The sequence below is a fragment of the Bombina bombina genome, chromosome 1 (assembly GCF_027579735.1).
Source record: "Bombina bombina isolate aBomBom1 chromosome 1, aBomBom1.pri, whole genome shotgun sequence".
Classification (NCBI taxonomy): domain Eukaryota; kingdom Metazoa; phylum Chordata; class Amphibia; order Anura; family Bombinatoridae; genus Bombina; species Bombina bombina.
Window position 1 is genome coordinate 651,792,143 of NC_069499.1, and position 19,892 is coordinate 651,812,034.

The 19,892-nt window shown below is 39.2% G+C and overlaps 1 protein-coding gene across 1 annotated transcript in view; it reads right to left on the minus strand.

Annotated features, from left to right (window-relative positions):
• Window positions 1-5,883: 5,883 nt before the first annotated feature.
• The window catches only part of THOC2 (THO complex subunit 2), an 889,387-nt gene continuing 875,378 nt past the window's right edge, over window positions 5,884-19,892 (minus strand). Inside the window, 1 exon segment of the mRNA XM_053699115.1 lies at window positions 5,884-6,690. The gene's annotated coding sequence lies outside the window, so the exon portion shown is untranslated.

Here is a 19,892-nt window from a genome sequence, read left to right on the forward strand (position 1 = left end):
TTGCAGGAGGTCTTATCTTGAAACCAATTCTGTACCCTTCTGAAATAATGTTCTGAATCCAAAGATTGTGAACAGAATTGATCCAAATTTCTTTGAAAAAACGTAATCTGCCCCCTACCAGCTGAGCTGGAATGAGGGCCGCACCTTCATGTGGACTTAGAAGCTGGCTTTGCTTTTCTAGAAGGCTTGGATTTATTCCAGACTGGAGATGGTTTCCAAACTGAAACTGCTCCTGAGGATGAAGGATCAGGCTTTTGTTCTTTGTTGAAACGAAAGGAACGAAAACGATTATTAGCCCTGTTTTTACCCTTAGATTTTTTATCCTGTGGTAAAAAAGTTCCTTTCCCACCAGTAACAGTTGAGATAATAGAATCCAACTGAGAACCAAATAATTTATTACCCTGGAAAGAAAGGGAAAGTAGAGTAGATTTAGAAGACATATCAGCATTCCAAGTTTTAAGCTATAAAGCTCTTCTAGCTAAAATAGCTAGAGACATAAACCTGACATCAACTCTGATAATATCAAAAATGGCATCACAGATAAAATTATTAGCATGTTGAATAAGAATAATAATGTTATGAGAATCATGATCTGTTACTTGTTGCGCTAAAGTTTCCAACCAAAAAGTTGAAGCTGCAGCAACATCCGCCAAAGATATAGCAGGTCTAAGAAGATTACCTGAACACAAATAAGCTTTTCTTAGAAAGGATTCAATTTTCCTATCTAAAGGATCCTTAAAGGAAGTACCATCTGCCGTAGGAATAGTAGTACGTTTAGCAAGGGTAGAGATAGCCCCATCAACTTTAGGGATTTTGTCCCAAAACGCTAATCTGTCAGACGGCACAGGATATAATTGCTTAAAACGTTTAGGAGGAGTAAATGAATTACCCAAATTATTCCATTCCCTGGAAATTACTTCAGAAATAGCACCAGGAACAGGAAAAACTTCTGGAATAACTACAGGAGATTTAAAGACCTTGTCTAAACGTTTAGATTTAGTATCAAGAGGACCAGAATCCTCAATTTCTAATGCAATTAGGACTTCTTTAAGTAAAGAACGAATAAATTCCATTTTAAATAAATATGAAGATTTATCAGCATCAACCTCTGAAACAGAATCCTCTGAACCAGAAGAATCATTAGAATCAGAATGATGATGTTCATTTAAAAATTCATCTGGATAAAGAGAAGTTTTAAAAGACTTTTTATGTTTACTAGAAGGAGGAATAACAGACATAGCCTTCTTAATAGATTCAGAAACAAAATCTCATGTTATCAGGAACACTCTGAACATTAGATGTTGATGGAACTGCAACAGGTAATGGTATTTTACTAAAGGAAATATTTTCTGCATTAACAAGTTTGTCATGACATTTAATACAAACAACAGCTGGAGGAACAGCTACCAAAAGTTTACAGCAGATACACTTAGCTTTGGTAGTTCCAGCACCAGGCAGCGATTTTCCTGAAGTATCTTCTGACTCAGATGCAACATGAGACATCTTGCAATATGTAAGAGAAAAAACAACATATAAAGCAAAATTGATCAAATTCCTTAAATGACAGTTTCAGGAATGGGAAAAAAATGCCAAAGAACAAGCTTCTAGCAACCAGAAGCAATGAAAAATGAGACTTAAATAATGTGGAGACAAAAGCGACGCCCATATTTTTTTAGCGCCAAATAAGACGCCCACATTATTTGGCGCCTAAATGCTTTTGGCGCCAAAAATGACGCCACATCCGGAACGCCGACATTTTTGGCGCAAAAGAACGTCAAAAAATGACGCAACTTCCGGCGACACGTATGACGCCGGAAACAGAAAAGATTTTTTGCGCCAAGAATGACGCAATAAAAAGAAGCATTTTCAGCCCCCGCGAGCCTAACAGCCCACAGGGAAAAAGTCTTTTTTTAAGGTAAGAAAAAATGATTGATTCAAATGCATTATCCCAAATATGAAACTGATTGTCTGAAAATAAGGAATGTTGAACATCCTGAGTCAAGGCAAATAAATGTTTGAATACATATATTTAGAACTTTATAAAAAAACGCCCAACCATAGCTTAGAGTGTCACAGAAAATAAGACTTACTTACCCCAGGACACTCGTCTACATGTTGTAGAAAGCCAAACCAGTACTGAAACGAAAATCAGCAGAGGTAATGGTATATATATATATATATATATATAAGAGTATATCGTCGATCTGAAAAGGGAGGTAAGAGATGAATCTCTACGACCGATAACAGAGAACCTATGAAATAGACCCCGTAGAAGGAGATCATTGCATTCAAATAGGCAATACTCTCCTCACATCCCTCTGACATTCACTGCACGCTGAGAGGAAAACCGGGCTCCAACCTGCTGCGGAGCGCACATCAACGTAGAATCTAGCACAAACTTACTTCACCACCTCCATAGGAGGCAAAGTTTGTAAAACTGATTTGTGGGTGTGGTGAGGGGTGTATTTATAGGCATTTTGAGGTTTGGGAAACTTTGCCCCTCCTGGTAGGAATGTATATCCCATACGTCACTAGCTCATGGACTCTTGCTAATTACATGAAAGAAAGCATATCTAGATAGGCTCAGTAGCTGCTGATTGGTTGCTGCACATAGAAGCCTCGTGTGATTGGCTCACCCATGTGCATTGCTTTTTCTTCAACTAAGGATATCTAAAAAATGAAGCAAAATAAATAATAGAAGTCAATTGTAATGTTGTTTAAATTTGTATTCTCTTTCTGAATCATGAAAGAAAGATTTTGGGTTTAGTGGCCCTTTAAGGCCTTAATTCGTTTCTGTATCTCCTTGAGGGGAGTCTCCACCTTGACCATAGCTGATAGAGCGTCACACCAGTAGGTAGCAGCCCCAGCCACTGCAGTGACTGCCACTGCCGGTTGAAAAATGAACCCCGTGAGCTGAAACATCCTTCTCAACATGGATTACAATTTTTTATCCATGGGCTCCTTGAACGAAGAGCTATCTTCGAGCAGAATAGTTGTGCGCTTAGCGAGCGTGGAGATAACACCATCCACCTTGGGTATGGCCCCCCACAGCTCAAGCTGAGCGTCCGGAAAGGGGAACAGTTTTTTAAAAGAAGTAAAGGAGAAAAAGACGAGCCAAGTTTCTCCCATTCGTTCTTAATAATATTAGCCATCTTAACGGGAACCGGGAAGGTCTGAGGCACCACCCTGTCCTTGTAAACCCTATCTAGCTTAGGGATTGAAGGTTCCTCCGGTTGTTTCGGTTCCGGAACCTCCAACATAGCAAGCACCTCTTTAAACAGAAAGCGCAAATGCTCCATCTTAAAATAAAAGTCTGGCTCCTCCACAGCCGGAGGACTAGATGTCGCCTATTCCGACCCACAAAGAGTGTCCTCCGAAGAGTCTGAGTCGTCCTCATCAGCGGATAATCAGAGAAATCCAACAGAGAAGATGACCCCTAAGACGGATAGCTATGTTTCACCTTTCGCTTGCGCTTAGCAGGGGGTGGTAAGGCATTGAAGGACGCAGAGACTTTGTAACTGCTCAGCGAAATCTGGCGGCCAAGGGGCCCCTCCAGTGGAAGGATTAGTAGTGCCCTGGGGAGCTGCATGTGTAATTGGAGATGAATGTATGGAATGCCCCTCGCAGGACGGAGAACCCTCAAAGGTGGACGGCTCAGTTGTACTAAATATCTCATTCTTTTTAGATATTGCAATATTATCAAAGCATGTGGAATATAGTTGAGCAGGCTGATCCACCGGAACCTATTCACAGTAAACAAAGGAATTAGATTTGATTAAAGAGGGAGTACCCTCTAAAATATCAGAGTCCTCCATAGCTTGCGCTTTTATTACGGACTAGATAGAATCTAAATGGCACCTTTATACCCCAATGGCCGGGGCACTCACCACCTCCTTTGACCCGGACTACAGAGAAAACGCTTTGTCTCCTGCAACTGCCGGTCAAGAAAGAGGAAGTTAAAGAGGCCACACCCGGTCACATGGAGTGCCATGCAGGACTGCCCCTGCACTAATAAGAAAAAGCTCCAAAAAGGCTGCGTCGTTATCTCTCTAAGGAAACCTGACTATCCACACATTGACAAGAGCCTCATTTTACACGTCGCAGCAATAAACAAAAAGAATATTATGCATAAATCCCCCCCTGTTCAATAATCCCCTTTCCGAGGATATTAACCCTCGATTCTATACAGATAAAAGGACACACACTGTGACCCTGTCTTCTTGCGTTATCAAATGTGTATAAATTAAACAATCTTACCAGAATCTATGCCGTGTAACAGGAATACGGCCTTTCAATTGTGACAGGGTAGTAGCATCGCTCCCGACATGGACTTGAGTGCAGAAAGCAGGCAGCGAAACTTGTCAATGTCGATTGCTTATGGAGCTGTTAATATGAGTTGGGATGGTTTTACAGAAAGACTCTCCCTGCATCTCCGGACTCTAACTTTCATCCAAGCTCTCACTGAGAGGCTGACAGGACTACTTAAAACTCCAGTCCCATTTCGAAGAGTACTACCCTCCATAAGAGACTACTCCGAATCTTTCAACACTTCTCTGCCAACCTCCTGTGACTAAAGGCAAATAACTGGGAATGAGGGAAGTGGGGAAGGTATTTAAGCCTTTGGCTGGGGAGTCTTTGCCTCCTCCTGGTGTCAAGGTTCTTAATTCCCACAAGTAATGAATGAAGCCGTGGACTCTCCTCCCATTAAGATGGAAAAGGGAAAATAGATGATATAGAATAGAGAGGTAAACAGGTGAATGAAGTGTCATTCATAGTACGCTGGAAATGTAGTTAATTGGAAACATTATTCTGATGTGGTTAAAGAAAACGGTTTGGAGGATGGAGTTGCAGATAAATGCCCTTTACCGCTTTATATTTTCTAATCCATAATATCTTTAAAATAGGCAATACATACATGAACACAAACCAGGAAGAAAAACCAGGCCTACACCAGTCTTGTTAATTCAAACTGCAAACACAAAATGGGTAAAACAGAAAACGCCCTTTCAATTCAACATCTATCAAAAAATGTATCAAAGCATAACAAGGTGAACATGCCTGAGTTTATACTTTTGCATTGTGGAATAACTCAAAAGCATAGCTAATGGAACTAGCTAATGGACCTGTCAGCATTATGCTCAATACATGTATAAGGTACATTCTGTAAGGTTGATTCCAGTATGAATATAAACTCATAATTTCAAATATATTGAGGGTTACTGTGTTTAAGGATCACTTCAAACTTTACAAGTGGGGTCTTGTCAAAATTCAGGTGGTAGATGGACTATTGCAGCAATGATCATGAGATAGGCCAAACTCTGTTAATCTGTGCAACACCATAAACATTGCTGGGCTACATTACTCCATATAGGGAGGAACTAAACTGACTCCAGCAGGATGGTCAGAGTATATTTTAGGAGGTACCCATTTTGACAGATAACAGGGAAGAATTTTTACCTGATTAAGAAGTTAGAGGCCCCACCAGCACTTTTATAGTTCTACCTAAGTGTGAGAGGGACCTAGTGCTATAAGTGAGCAAATGTTATATCTACTGCAGTCTTAAACATGGTTCTGTAAGAGCATGAAGAAAAAATTATCTATTCATGCTTAAGATAGCATGTTCCTGTCTACCAACAGTGCTGTGACGGTTATGCATAAAATTCAATAAACCTGCATGAAATTTATTTTTTGCTACCTTCAACCTTTTTACTTCATGAATTATTTCCTGCAGGAATAAAACGTTATGTATAATTGCTAACCACTCAAGTGCATGGCAGGTGTTTGTTGTGTACAATGTTCCTTTAACTTAGAGTACTCAGTAAGTATTGACCAGGCATTTTTACCAAAATGTTAATTATTAATAAGACACAATTTACACAATGATTTACGACCCATTGAGAAACTATTTCTTTATTTAGAAAAAAGCTTACACTGGTAGAATCAGCAGATAAAAATTTCTTTTAAAAAAAGTTTTGTGAAACTTTTCAGACTAAAAGTTCAGCAATACAAAGCTCCTATATTTGTATAATTGAACCCTAAGTTCTTTCAGAAACGCCTGCAATTAAGTTCATTTTATGTATTTAAAAAATTATAAGCAACAAAATGTGTTGTTGGGGACATTTCATAGATAAAAGATATGATCCAGTAATTCCTTAACAAATATTTCATGTTCTACACATAATATACAAACATTAGTCATCAGCATGAAAACAGTGCCATTGCATGTCTTACAAGGATAGTAATAAATAAACCTTTTAAATGAGGTAAATTGAAAAAAAAATTGAATAACTTTATTTGTTGTTGCAACATTAAAAAGTATGCATTTCAAATTGCAAAGAATTACTAAATCCCAAGCAGTATTTAGACAACCTAAAGTGATACACTGTACACACAAAAGTAATCTCATTTGCACTGTGGCAGTTGTCCGTTTGCAGCACATTGTGCTTAAGATTATGGAATTAGATAAACACTTTCAGCCATATACTGAAAATAAATGGGTAAGAAAAAATAAGCAACAAATTTAAAATACAGCAATGCACAACTTAAACACTGGAGGGTGGAAAAAAAGCTGTAATGCAAATAAATGAATAACTTAAGGGAGGTGCAAATGGGCCCTCTTCATTGACAAACATCTGTGCAATCAGTATTGTGGTATAAACGATTTTGGTCACCTTCCGAGTCAAACACCACCTGAAAGAGAAAATAGACTTGCTTACTCTTATTGTATTTTATAAAAAAGAAGCAATGTATTTATCAGCCTCATTTCCAAAATCATAAAAAAAATACTACTACAGAACCTAATATCTTCTTTTTTCCCTTTCATGTTTATTAATAAATTAATGGCAAACAATGATATACTTAGGAAAAGATCTAAAAGATTGCCTGCACATATATTAACTAATTCTGCATTCCACAGAATGCACTCAAATAAAAAAACAGGAAAAAACAGACAAATAAATTAAAAATACATTGCAAAACCTGATTTCGTACTAGTCTGCGTAGGTTTGGGTTATATATAGACATTTTAGACCTGAACATAATGGCTCAAAAGTGGTTCTCTTATTTATCCAGTTCTTTTTGTAGAGAAAAAAAAACATGAAACCAAATTCCAATTTTTTTCTTTCTCAAGCAATGCAGTGATAATTTTCAAGTTAACTAATTCAGATCCATAATATGCATATGAAGACTAATATATACCAGTAATTAACTTTTATAAACCTTTTTTCTTTTTGACAAAGATATTGATAACATTTTTGTCAGAGGAGCAGTAATCCACTGCAATGTAAAAGTAATACAAAAGAGGAAACTGAGCAAAACACCACAAAGACTAGATGCACTTTTCATGTTTAATTCAATTTGGAACTTACAAGGGACACTCAAGTCAAAATAAACTTTTATGATTCAGATAGAGCATGCAGTTTTAAGACACTTTCCAATTTACTTGCATTATCAAATTTGCACAGTCTTTTTATATTTACACTTTCTGGGGAACAAGATCACAGGGAATACGTATACTAGTCTGTGATTGGCTGATGTCTGTTACATGATACCGGATGGCGGAAAACGGGAGGAAAAAAACAAATTTATGTAAGAACTTACCTGATAAATTCATTTTTTATATATTGGCAAGAGTCCACGAGCTAGTGACGTATGGGATATACAATCCTACCAGGAGGGGCAAAGTTTCCCAAACCTCAAAATGCCTATAAATACACCCCTCACCACAGTTTAACGAATAGCCAAGTAGTGGGGTGATGGAAAAAGGAGTAAAAAGCGTCAAAAAGGAACTGGAAATATAATTGTGCTTCATACAAAAAAACATAACCACTATAAAAAGGGTGGGTCTCATCGACTCTTACCAATATGAAAGAAATGAATTTATCAGGTAAGTTCTTACATAAATTATGTTTTCTTTCATGTAATTGGCAAGAGTCCATGAGCTAGTGACGTATGGGATAGCAATACCCAAGATGTGGAACTCCACGCAAGAGTCACTAGAGAGGGAGGGATACAAATAAAAACAGCCATTTCTCACTGAAAAAATAATCCACAATCCAAAATAAGTTAATTCTCATTAAATGAAAAGAAAAAACTTAAAACAAAAGCAGAAGAATCAAACTAAAACAGCTGCCTGAAGAACTTTTCTACCAAAAACTGCTTCCAAAGAAGCAAATACATTAAAAACGGTAGAATTTAGTTAATGTATGCAAAGAAGACCAAGTTGCTGCTTTCCAAATCTGATCAACTGAAGCTTCATTCTTAAAAGCCCACGAAGTGGAGACTGATCTAGTAGAATGAGCTGTAATTCTCTGAGACGGGGCTTGACCCAACCCCAAATAAGCTGAATGAAACCAAAGCTTTAACCACGAAGCCAAGGAAACATCAGAAGCCCTCTGACCTTTCCTAGAACCAGAAAAGATAACAAATAGACTAGAAGTCTTCCTGAAATCTTTAGTAGCTTCAACATAATATTTCAAAGCTCTTACCACATCCAAAGAATGGAAGGATTCTTTTTGAAAGAATTCTTAGGATTAGGACACAAGGAAGGGACAACAAATTCTCTATTAATGTTGTTAGAAACCACAACCTTAGGAAAGAATTTAAATGAAGTCCGCAAAACCACCTTATCCTGATGAAAAATCAGAAAGGAGATTCACAATAAAGAGTAGATAATTCAGAAACTCTTCTAGCAGAAGAGATGGCCAAATGGAACAACACTTTCCAAGAAAGTAGTTTAATATCCAAAAAATGCATAGGCTCAAATGGAAGAGCCTGTAAAGCCTTCAAAACCAAATTAAGACTCCAAGGAGGAGAGATTGATTTAATGACAGGTTTGATACAAACCAAAGCCTGTTAAAAAAAAGTGAATATCAGGAAGCTTAGCAATCTCTCTGTGAAATAAGACAGAAAAAGCCAAGATTTGTACCTACAAGGAACTTGCAGACAAAACCTTATCAAAACCATCCTGAAGAAACTGAAAAAATTCTAGGAATTCTGAAAGAATGCCAAACGAATTTATGAAAACACCACCATGAAAATAAGTCTTCCAAACTTGATAATAAATCTTTCTAGAAACAGATTTACGAGCCTGTAACATAGTATTAAAGGGACAGTCAACACCAGAATTTTTGTTGTTTAAAAAAGAAAGATAATCCCTTTATTACCCATTTCCCAGTTTTGCATAACCAACACAGTTATAATAATGCAAGTTTTACCTCTGTAATAACCTTGTATCTAAGCTTCTGCTGACTGCCCCCTTATTTCAGTTATTTTGACAGACTTGCATTTTAGCCAATCAGTGCTCACTCCATGTGCATGAGCTCAATGTTATCTATATGAAACACATGAACTAATGCCCTCTAGTGGTCAAAATGCATTCAGATTAGAGGCAGTCTTCAAGGTCTAAGAAATTAGCATATGAACCTCCTAGGTTTAGCTTTCAACTAACAATACCTAGAGATGATAAAAGTAAATTTGGAAGTTGTTTAAAATTACATGACCTATTTAACCCTTTAATGACCACAGCACTTTTCCATTTTCTGACCGTTTGGGACCAAGGCTATTTTTAAATTTTTGCTGTGTTTCTGTTTAGCTGTTATTTTCCTCTTACTCATTTACTGTACCCACACATATTATATACCGTTTTTCTCGCCATTAAATGGACTTTCTAAAGATACCATTATTTTCATCATATCTTATAATTTACTATAAAATGTTTTATAAAATATGAGGAAAAAATGGAAAAAAACACACACTTTTTCTAACTTTGACCCCCAAAATCTGTTACATATCTACTACCACCAAAAAACACCCATGCTAAAAAGTTTCTAAATTTTGTCCTGAGTTTAGAAATACCCAATGTTTACATCTTCTTTGCTTTTTTTTGTAAGTTATAGGGCCATAAATACAAGTAGCACTTTGCTATTTCCAAACCATTTTTTTCCCCAAAACTAGCGCTAGTTACATTAGAACACTAATATCTTTCAGGAATCTCTGAATATCCATTGACATGTAAATATTTTTTTTTAGAAGACATCCCAAAGTATTGATATTATAGATAGGGTAATTTGAACAATCTAACTCACTCCAGACATAGCCTCCTTCACTAGTGTAGTCTTCTCACAAGTGACTACACCAAAAGTTTTTGAAAAAAAGAGATTATAGTGGGGTAGGAAGGGGCGCTGGACCGCAATCTGGAAATGTATATAACTAAGACCTTTGCATTAATTTATATTTAGTTGGGGTCAAGAATACCAATATTAAATCTTATATGAGGTGCGATGGTAAAATAAAATAATATAATATAATAATCTTCTGTTTTTTAGTTGGGGTAGAGAATATCAATAATATGAGGTTCAAGGTGTGATGATAAAACAGAATTTATGCTTACCTGATAAATTACTTTCTCCAACGGTGTGTCCGGTCCACGGCGTCATCCATAACTTGTGGGAATATTCTCTTCCCCAACAGGAAATGGCAAAGAGCACAGCAAAAGCTGTCCATATAGTCCCTCCCAGGCTCCGCCCACCCCAGTCATTCGACCGACGGACAGGAGAAAAAAACAGGAGAAACTATAGGGTGCCGTGGTGACTGTAGTCAAAGAAAGCAATTAATCAAACCTGATTAAAAAACCAGGGCGGGCCGTGGACCGGACACACCGTTGGAGAAAGTAATTTATCAGGTAAGCATAAATTCTGTTTTCTCCAACATTGGTGTGTCCGGTCCACGGCGTCATCCATAACTTGTGGGAACCAATACCAAAGCTTTAGGACACGGATGAAGGGAGGGAGCCAATCAGGTTGCCTAAACGGAAGGCTTTGCAAGTGGTGCCGTGGTGGCTTGCAAAACCTTACTCCCAAAAATAGCCTCCGAAGAAGCAAAAGTATCAAATTTGTAGAATTTGGCAAAAGTGTGCAGGGAAGACCAAGTCACTGCCTTACATATCTGATCAACAGAAGCCTCGTTCTTGAAGGCCCATGTGGAAGCCACAGCCCTAGTAGAGTGAGCTGTGATGCGTTCAGGAGGCTGCCGTCCGGCAGTCTCGTAAGCCAATCGGAAAGAGAGGTAGCAGTAGCTTTTTGACCTCTCCTCTTGCCAGAATAAACGACAAACAGAGAAGACGTTTGTCTGAAATCCTTTGTTGCTTCTAAATAGAACTTTAAAGCACGAACTACATCTAAATTGTGTAACAAATGTTCCTTCTTTGAAACTGGATTCGGACATAAAGAAGGTACAACTATTTCCTGGTTAATATTCGTGTTGGAAACAACCTTTGGAAGGAAACCAGCTTTAGTACACAAAACAACCTTATCTGAATGGAACACCAGATAGGGCGGATTACACTGCAAAGCAGATAACTCAGAAACTCTTCTAGCAGAAGAAATAGCAACCAAAAACAGAACTTTCCAAGATAACATCTTGATATCTATGGAATGTAGAGGTTCAAACGGAACCCCTTGAAGAACTGAAAGAACTAAATTCAGACTCCAGGGAGGAGTCAAAGGTCTGTAAACAGGCTTGATCCTGACCAAAGCTTGAACAAAAGCTTGAACATCAGGCACAGCTGCCAGTCGTTTGTGTAATAAGACAGATAAAGCAGAAATCTGTCCCTTTAGAGAACTCGCTGATAATCCCTTATCGAAACCTTCTTGGAGAAAGGAAAGGATCCTAGGAATTTTGATCTTACTCCATGAGAATCCCTTGGATTCACACCAACAGATATCTTTTCCATATTTTATGGTAAATCTTCCTAGTTACAGGTTTTCTGGCTTGTATCAGAGTATCTATTACAGAATCCGAAAACCCACGCTTAGATAAAATCAAGCGTTCAATTTCCAAGCCGTTAGCTGAAGGGAAACTAGATTTGGATGTTCGAATGGACCTTGTACTAGAAGATCCTGTCTCAAAGGTAGCTTTCATGGTGGAGCCGATGACATATTCACCAGGTCTGCATACCAAGTCCTGCGTGGCCACACAGGAGCTATCAAGATCACCGAGGCCCTCTCCTGCTTGATCCTGGCTACCAGCCTGGGAATGAGAGGAAACGGTGGAAACACATAAGCTAGGTTGAAGGTCCAAGGCGCTACTAATGCATCCACTAGAGTCGCCTTGGGATCCCTGGATCTGGACCCGTAGCAAGGAACCTTGAAGTTCTGACGAGACGCCATCAGATCCATGTCTGGAATGCCCCATAATTGAGTCAACTGGGCAAAGATCTCCGGGTGGAGTTCCCACTCCCCCGGATGGAATGTCTGACGACTCAGATAATCCGCCTCCCAGTTTTCCACTCCTGGGATGTGGATCGCAGATAGGTGGCAGGAGTGATCCTCCACCCATTTTATGATTTTGGTCACTTCTCTCATCGCCAGGGAACTCCTTGTTCCCCCCTGATAGTTGATGTAAGCAACAGTCGTCATGTTGTCTGATTGGAATCTTATGAATCTGGCCTTTGCTAGTTGAGGCCAAGCCCTGAGAGTATTGAATATCGCTCTCAGTTCCAGAATGTTTATCGGGAGAAGAGACTCTTCCCGAGACCATAACCCCTGAGCTTTCAGGGAGTCCCAGACCGCGCCCCAGCCCGCTAGACTGGCGTCGGTCGTGACGATGACCCACTCTGGTCTGCGGAAACTCATTCCCTGGGACAGGTGGTCCTGGGTTAGCCACCAACGGAGTGAGACTCTGGTCTTCTGATCTACTTGAATCACTGGAGACAAGTCTGTATAGTCCCCATTCCACTGTTTCAGCATGCACAGTTGTAATGGTCTTAGATGAATTCGCGCAAAAGGAACTATGTCCATTGCTGCAACCATCAACCCTACTACTTCCATGCACTGAGCTATGGAAGAACGTGGAACAGAATGAAGAACTTGACAAGCGTTTAGAAGTTTTGACTTTCTGACATCTGTCAGGAAAATCTTCATTTCTAAAGAATCTATTATTGTCCCCAAGAAAGGAACTCTTGTCGACGGAGACAGGGAACTTTTGTCTATGTTCACTTTCCATCCGTGAGATCTGAGAAAGGCCAGAACGATGTCTGTGTGAGCCTTTGCCTTTGAAAGAGACGACGCTTGTATCAGAATGTCGTCCAAGTAAGGTGCCACTGCAATGCCCCTTGGTCTTAGAACCGCTAGAAGGGACCCGAGTACCTTTGTGAAAATCCTTGGAGCAGTGGCTAGCCCGAATGGGAAAGCCACAAACTGGTAATGTTTGTCCAGAAAGGCGAACCTTAGGAACTGATGATGATCTTTGTGGATAGGAATATGTAGATACGCATCCTTTAGATCCACGCTAGTCATAAATTGACCCTCCTGGATTGTAGGTAAAATTGTTCGAATGGTTTCCATTTTGAACGATGGCACTCTGAGAAATTTGTTTAGGATCTTTAAATCCAGAATTGGTCTGAAAGTTCCCTCTTTTTTGGGAACTACAAACAGATTTGAGTAAAACCCCATTCCTTGTTCCACGGTTGGAACTGGGTGTATCACTCCCATTTTTAACAGGTCTTCTACACAATGTAAGAATGCCTGTCTCTTTATTTGGTTTGAAGATAAGTGAGACATGTGGAACCTTCCCCTTGTGGGTAGTTCCTTGAATTCCAGAAGATAACCCTGAGAAACTATTTCTAGTGCCCAGGGATCCTGAACATCTCTTGCCCAAGCCTGAGCGAAGAGAGAGAGTCTGCCCCCTACTAGATCCGGTCCCGGATCGGGGGCTACTCCTTCATGCTGTTTTGTTAGCAGCAGCAGGCTTCATGGCCTGCTTACCCTTGTTCCAGCCTTGCATCGAAGGAATTGTTCAAATTTAACCAAATTTTCACCAAAGTGTCTTAAAGCATTCAAAGCATTGCACCCCAAATTTCAGACCTTTAACCCTTAAAATGAAGAAACCGGAGCCGGTTACAGTTTTAACTCCTCTACAGTCCCAGCTACAGCCTTTGCTGCGACTTTACCAAACCCAGGGGGGAATACGATACCAAATGAAGCCTTCTAGGAACCTTTTCAACTACTTTCAGACCCACACACATGCAGCTGCATGTCCTGCTCTCAAAAGTAACTGCGCAGTAATGGCGCGAAAATGAGGCTCAGCCTACTACAGGGAAGGCCCTTCCTGACTGGAAAGGTGTCTAAACCAGTGCCTGACGTTAAAAAACGTTCCTCAAAGTTTATAAGTGTGAATTTCAACATCAAGCTGTATAAAATGCCCAAATAATGCAATCGATCTTGCCCATAAAAGTGTCTACCAGTTTTATAGCCCATATTAAGCCCTTTATTCTGTTTGAGACTAAGAAAATGGCTTACCGGTCCCCATGAGGGGAAATGACAGCCTTCCAGCATTACACAGTCTTGTTAGAAATATGCCTAGTCATACCTTAAGCAGAAAAGTCTGCTAACTGTTTCCCCCAACTGAAGTTATTTCATCTCAACAGTCCTATGTGGAAACAGCAAACGATTTTAGTTACTGCTGCTAAAATCATATTCCTCTCACAAACAGAACTCTTCATCTTTTTCTGTTTCAGAGTAAATAGTACATACCAGCACTATTTTAAAATAACAAACTCTTGATAGTAGAATAAAAAACTACAACTAAACACCACATACTCTTCACCATCTCCGTGGAGATGTTGCCTGTGCAACGGCAAAGAGAATGACTGGGGTGGGCGGAGCCTGGGAGGGACTATATGGACAGCTTTTGCTGTGCTCTTTGCCATTTCCTGTTGGGGAAGAGAATATTCCCACAAGTTATGGATGACGCCGTGGACCGGACACACCAATGTTGGAGAAAATAAATTTGTATAATAATCTTCTATCTTTGCAGTGATAATACAAAGTGTGCTGCGTAGAAAGCTACTTAGTGAAAGTGTTAATGAAAGTGTTAATCTTTTAGTTAGGGTAGAGAATACCAATAATATAAGGTTCAGGTGTGATGATAAAAATAAAATACAATAGTATAATAATCTTCTATCTTTTCAGTGATAGTATAAAGTGTGCTGCGTAGAAAGCTATTTAGTGAAAGTGTTAATAAAATTTAAAACATGCTAATTTCTCCTTGTTTATGTAGGGCAAAAGATTATATTCAATCGTGAGAGTAAATAGGTGTGAAATTAGTGTTAGAGCAGTATAAGTTTAAAGTGACTCTATGTCACCAGGTAGATCTTCTGTGTATATAGTATATGTGCGGTGGGGATGATAATTGTTGTAGTGAAAAGTTGAGGTGCATAAAAATAAATATAGTTAAATATAGTTGTGAGTAAATTAGTAATGAGAACTAGTGATTCCTCACAAGTTTTAGATTTTGAGTAGAAAATATGGATCCTGATTTAAAAAAGAAAAAAGGGATAGTAAGCAGATCAATGTAATAATGTTAATTTATTAAGTGAGTTCATACTAAGAAATAAAAATTCCTTACAAACACTAGTAGCAGTTAAAATATTAAACAACAGTAATGTTCTAAAAAATTAGATTCTAAAAACTTAAAGGGCCACTGTAAGTAAATATTTTCTATGCCTGTTACTAACTAACTACCCCAAATACGCTTTTTATCAATAGCATTTCATTAACATATCTCTACCGTATATCAGAAATCTTGTCTGCAAATTTAATTGTTTTCCAAACCCACTCCATGGGTATCCTTTGCTCTGTACCAATCCGTTTACAATACCTAGGTTTCAAAATGGCGCTTTAAACACAAAGTTATTGGTTTAAGTATTTTAAACATGCAGTGCTGAAAATAGTGGGCAGGATAACGTGACATCATCGGCGAATAAAAGATATAACTTTTAGAACGTTATGAAACTTTGTTTTGGAGAAAATATAGGTCAGTAGGTTTTAATTAAGGTTTATTAACTTTAATATGTTAGTTGTTTAGCTTAAAAATTATAACAGAAAGTAATCCTTTAATAACACCGGTGTTATAAATGCATGAAAAACTACAATTCTATTTTAAAACTACAATTCTTATTGAAAAGACTCCAATAGCTACTAATATGTTAGAAGATGGACAAACAATAAAGTGAAAACTAGTAGAGGCATAGGTTGATACAGTAACAATAAACCACTGCAGATTGATAAGAGTAGTTAGCTTTCATACACCAGTATGAACCAATGGTAAAAACAATGATAAGCCTTTTCTGTGTTGATAGTCTGTAACAGGTGTTTCAAAGTGGCGTGTGTCTTGTTAAACACAGTGTTGCAAGCTTTAATTAGAGGGCTTTTCCTAGCATAGGTTGATACAGTAACAATAAACCAGGGGTGTCCAAACTTTGCTCTCCAGAGGTTTTGGAACTACATTTCCGATGATGCTCAGCCAGCATTTTATCTAGCTGAGCATCATGGGAAATGTAGTTCCAAAACCTCTGGAGAGCAAAGTTTGGACACCCCTGCAATAAACCATTGCAGATTGATAAGTATAGTTAGCTTTCATACACCAGTATGAACCAATAGTAAAAAACAATGATAAGCCTTTTCTGTATTGATAGTCTGTAATAAGTGTTTTTCAAAGTGGCATGTGTCTTATTAAACAGTGTTGCAAGCTTTAATTAGAGGGTTTTTCCTAGCAGGTGTTTATCCACAGTCTTTCCTTTTTTGTGGTTCCTTTAAAAGTTCCCAATTAGAGATGTCACACAGTACCTTTATGTATAAAAAACGCTCCTCTGTATATTCTTACTTTTCCTGTCAGCGTTTTAATATATCAGCTGTCCGGTTCGGCAATTCTTGAACCCAACAAAATATAAATTAATGCAAAGGTCTTAGTTATATACATTTCCAGATTGCGGTCCAGCGCCCCTTCCTACCCCACTATAATCCCAAAGTATTGATCTAGGCCCATTTTGGTATATTTCATGCCACCATATCACCGCCAAATGCGATCAAATACAAAAAATCGTTCACTTTTTCACAAATTTTTTCACAAACTTTTGGTTTCTCACTGAAATTATTTACAAACAGCTTGTGCAATTATGGCATAAATGGTTGTAAATTCTTCTCTGGGATCCCCTTTGTTCAGAAATAGCAGACATATATGGCTTTGGCGTTGCTTTTTGGTAATTAGAAGGCCACTAAATGCCACTGAGCACCACACGTGTATTATGCCCAGCAGTGAAGGGGTTAATTAGGGAGCATGTAGGGAGCTTTTTGGGGAAATTTTAGCTTTAGTGTAGTAGACAACCCTAAGTATTGATATAGGCCCATTTTGGTATATTTCATGCCACCATTTCACCGTAAATGCGATCCAATAAAAAAAAAAAAGTTAAATTTTTCACAATTTTAGCTTTCTCACTGAAATCATTTACAAACAGCTTGTGCAATTATGGCACAAATGGTTGTAAATGCTTCTCTGGGATCCCCTTTGTTCAGAAATAGCAGACATATATGGCTTTGGCGTTGCTTTTTGGTAATTAGAAGGCCACTAAATGCCGCTACACATCACACGTGTATTATGGCTAGCAGTGAAGGGGTTAATTATGTAGCTTGTAGGGAGCTTGCAGGGTTAATTTTAGCTTTAGTGTAGAGCTCAGCCTCCCACCTGAAACATCAGACCCCCTGATCCCTCCCAAACAGCTCTCTTCCCTCCCCCACCCCACAATTGTCCCCGCCATCTTAAGTACTGGCAGAAACTCTGCCAGTACTAAAATAAAAGGTATATTTGTTTTTTTTTTTAATATAGCATATTTACATATGCTGCTTTGTAGGATCCCCCTTAGCCCCCAACCTCACTGATCCCCCACCAAACAGCTCTCTAACCCTCCCCCTCTGCCTTAGCGGGCGCCATCTTGGGTACTGACAGCTGTCTGCCAGTACCCAGTTTAGTAAAAAAAAGTAATCTTTTTTTTTTTAAAAAAAATGCCCTTTTCTGTAGTGTAGCTTCCCTCGACCAACCTCCCACCACTTGCAGATAACTTAGATACTTAACAATATTTTTATTGCACATTTATTATAGTTATTTTCAGATTTTTTTTCTGTAGTGTAGCGGTTCCCTCCCGCCCGCCGTGCCCGCTCCCATGTGCGCGCCCGTCGGTCCCGATCCCGCCCCCCTGCACATTACACGGCGCATCGATGGCCGCCCACCCGCCTCCCAAGTCCGCTCCCACCCACCGATACCGGCCATCGATGTCCGGTGCAGAGAGGGCCACAGAGTGGCTCTCTCTGCATCGGATGGCCATTTAAGGTTATTGCAGGATGCCTCCATATCGAGGCATCACTGCAATAGCCGGAAAGCAGCTGGAAGCAAGCAGGATCACTTCCAGCTGCTTTCCACACCGAGGACGTGCAGGGTATGTCCTCAGGCGTTAACTGCCTTTTTTTTTTTGAGGACGTACCCTGCACGTCCTCGGTCGTTAAGGGGTTAAATCATGAAATATTTTTTGGGACTTGACTGTCCCTTTAATCACTGAGTCAGAGAAACCTCTATGACTAAGCACTAGGCTTTCAATTCTCATACCTTCAAATTTAATGATTTGAAATTCTGATGGAAAAAAAACGGACCTTGAAACAGAAGATCCGACCTAAATGGAAGAGGCCAAGGTTGGCAACTGGACATCCGAACAAGATCCGCATACCAAAACCTGTGAGGCCATGCTGGAGTTACCAGCAATACAAATGACTGTTCCATGATGATTTTGGATATCACTCTTGGAAGAAGAACTAGAGGCGGGAAAATATAAGCAGGTTGGTAGCACCAAGGAAGTGTCAATGCAACCACTGCTTCCGCCTGAAGATCCCTGGATCTGGACAGGTACCTAGGAAGTTTCTTGTTTAGATGAGAACCCATCAGATCTATTTCTGGAAAACCCCACATCTGAACAATCTGAGAAAACACATCTGGATGGAGAGACCTCTCCCCTGAATGTAAAGTCTGACGGCTGAGATAATCCGCTTCTCAAATGTCCCCAACCTGAAAAGACTTGCATCTGTTATGATCACAGTCCAGGTTGGACGAACCAGAGAGGCCCCTAGAACTATACGATGGTGATCTAACCACCAAGTCAGAGATAGTCAAACACTGGGGATTTAAGGATATTAATTGTAATATCCTTGTATAATCCCTGCACCGTTGATTTAGCATACAAAGCTGAAGAGGTCTCATATAAAGACAAGCAAAGAGAATCACGTCCGATGCTGCAGTAATGAAACCTAAAACTTCCATGCACAGGGAATAATAGAGACTAAAGCTTCCGACAAGCTGAAACCAATTTAAATTGTCTCTTGTCTGTTAGAGACAGAGTCATGGACACTGAATCTATCTGGAAACCTAAAAAGGTGACTCTTGTCTGAGGAATAAAGTAACTTTTTGGTAAATTGATCCTCCAACCATGTCTTTGAAGAAACAACAGTAGTTGATTCGTGTGAGATTCTGCAGAACGTAAAGACTGAGCAAGTACCAAGATATCGTCCAAATAAGGAAACACTGCAACACCCTGCTCTCTGATAACAGAGAGTAGGACACCAAGAACCTTTGAAAAGATTCCCAGAGCTGTCGCTAAGCCAAAAAGGAAGAACAACAAATTGGTAATGCTTGTCTAAAAAAGAGAATCTCAGAAATTAAAAGCAATCTGAATGAATCAGAATATGAAGATATGCATCCTGTAAGTCTATTGTGGGCATATAATGCCCTTGCTGAACAAAAAGCAGAATAGACCTTATAGTCACCATTTTGAAAGTTGGTACTCTTAATCTGCCCCCTACCTGCTGAGATGGAATAAGAGCTGCACCTTCATGCGGATTTAAGGGCTGGCTTTGATCTCTTAAATAGCTTGGATTTATTCCTATTTGGAGAAGGCTTCCAATTGGAAACAGATTCCTTGGGGAAGAATTAGCTTTCTGTTCCTTATTTAAGAACAAAAACGGTTAGAAGCTTTAAATTACCCTTAGATCTTATCTTGAGGCAAAAAAACTCAC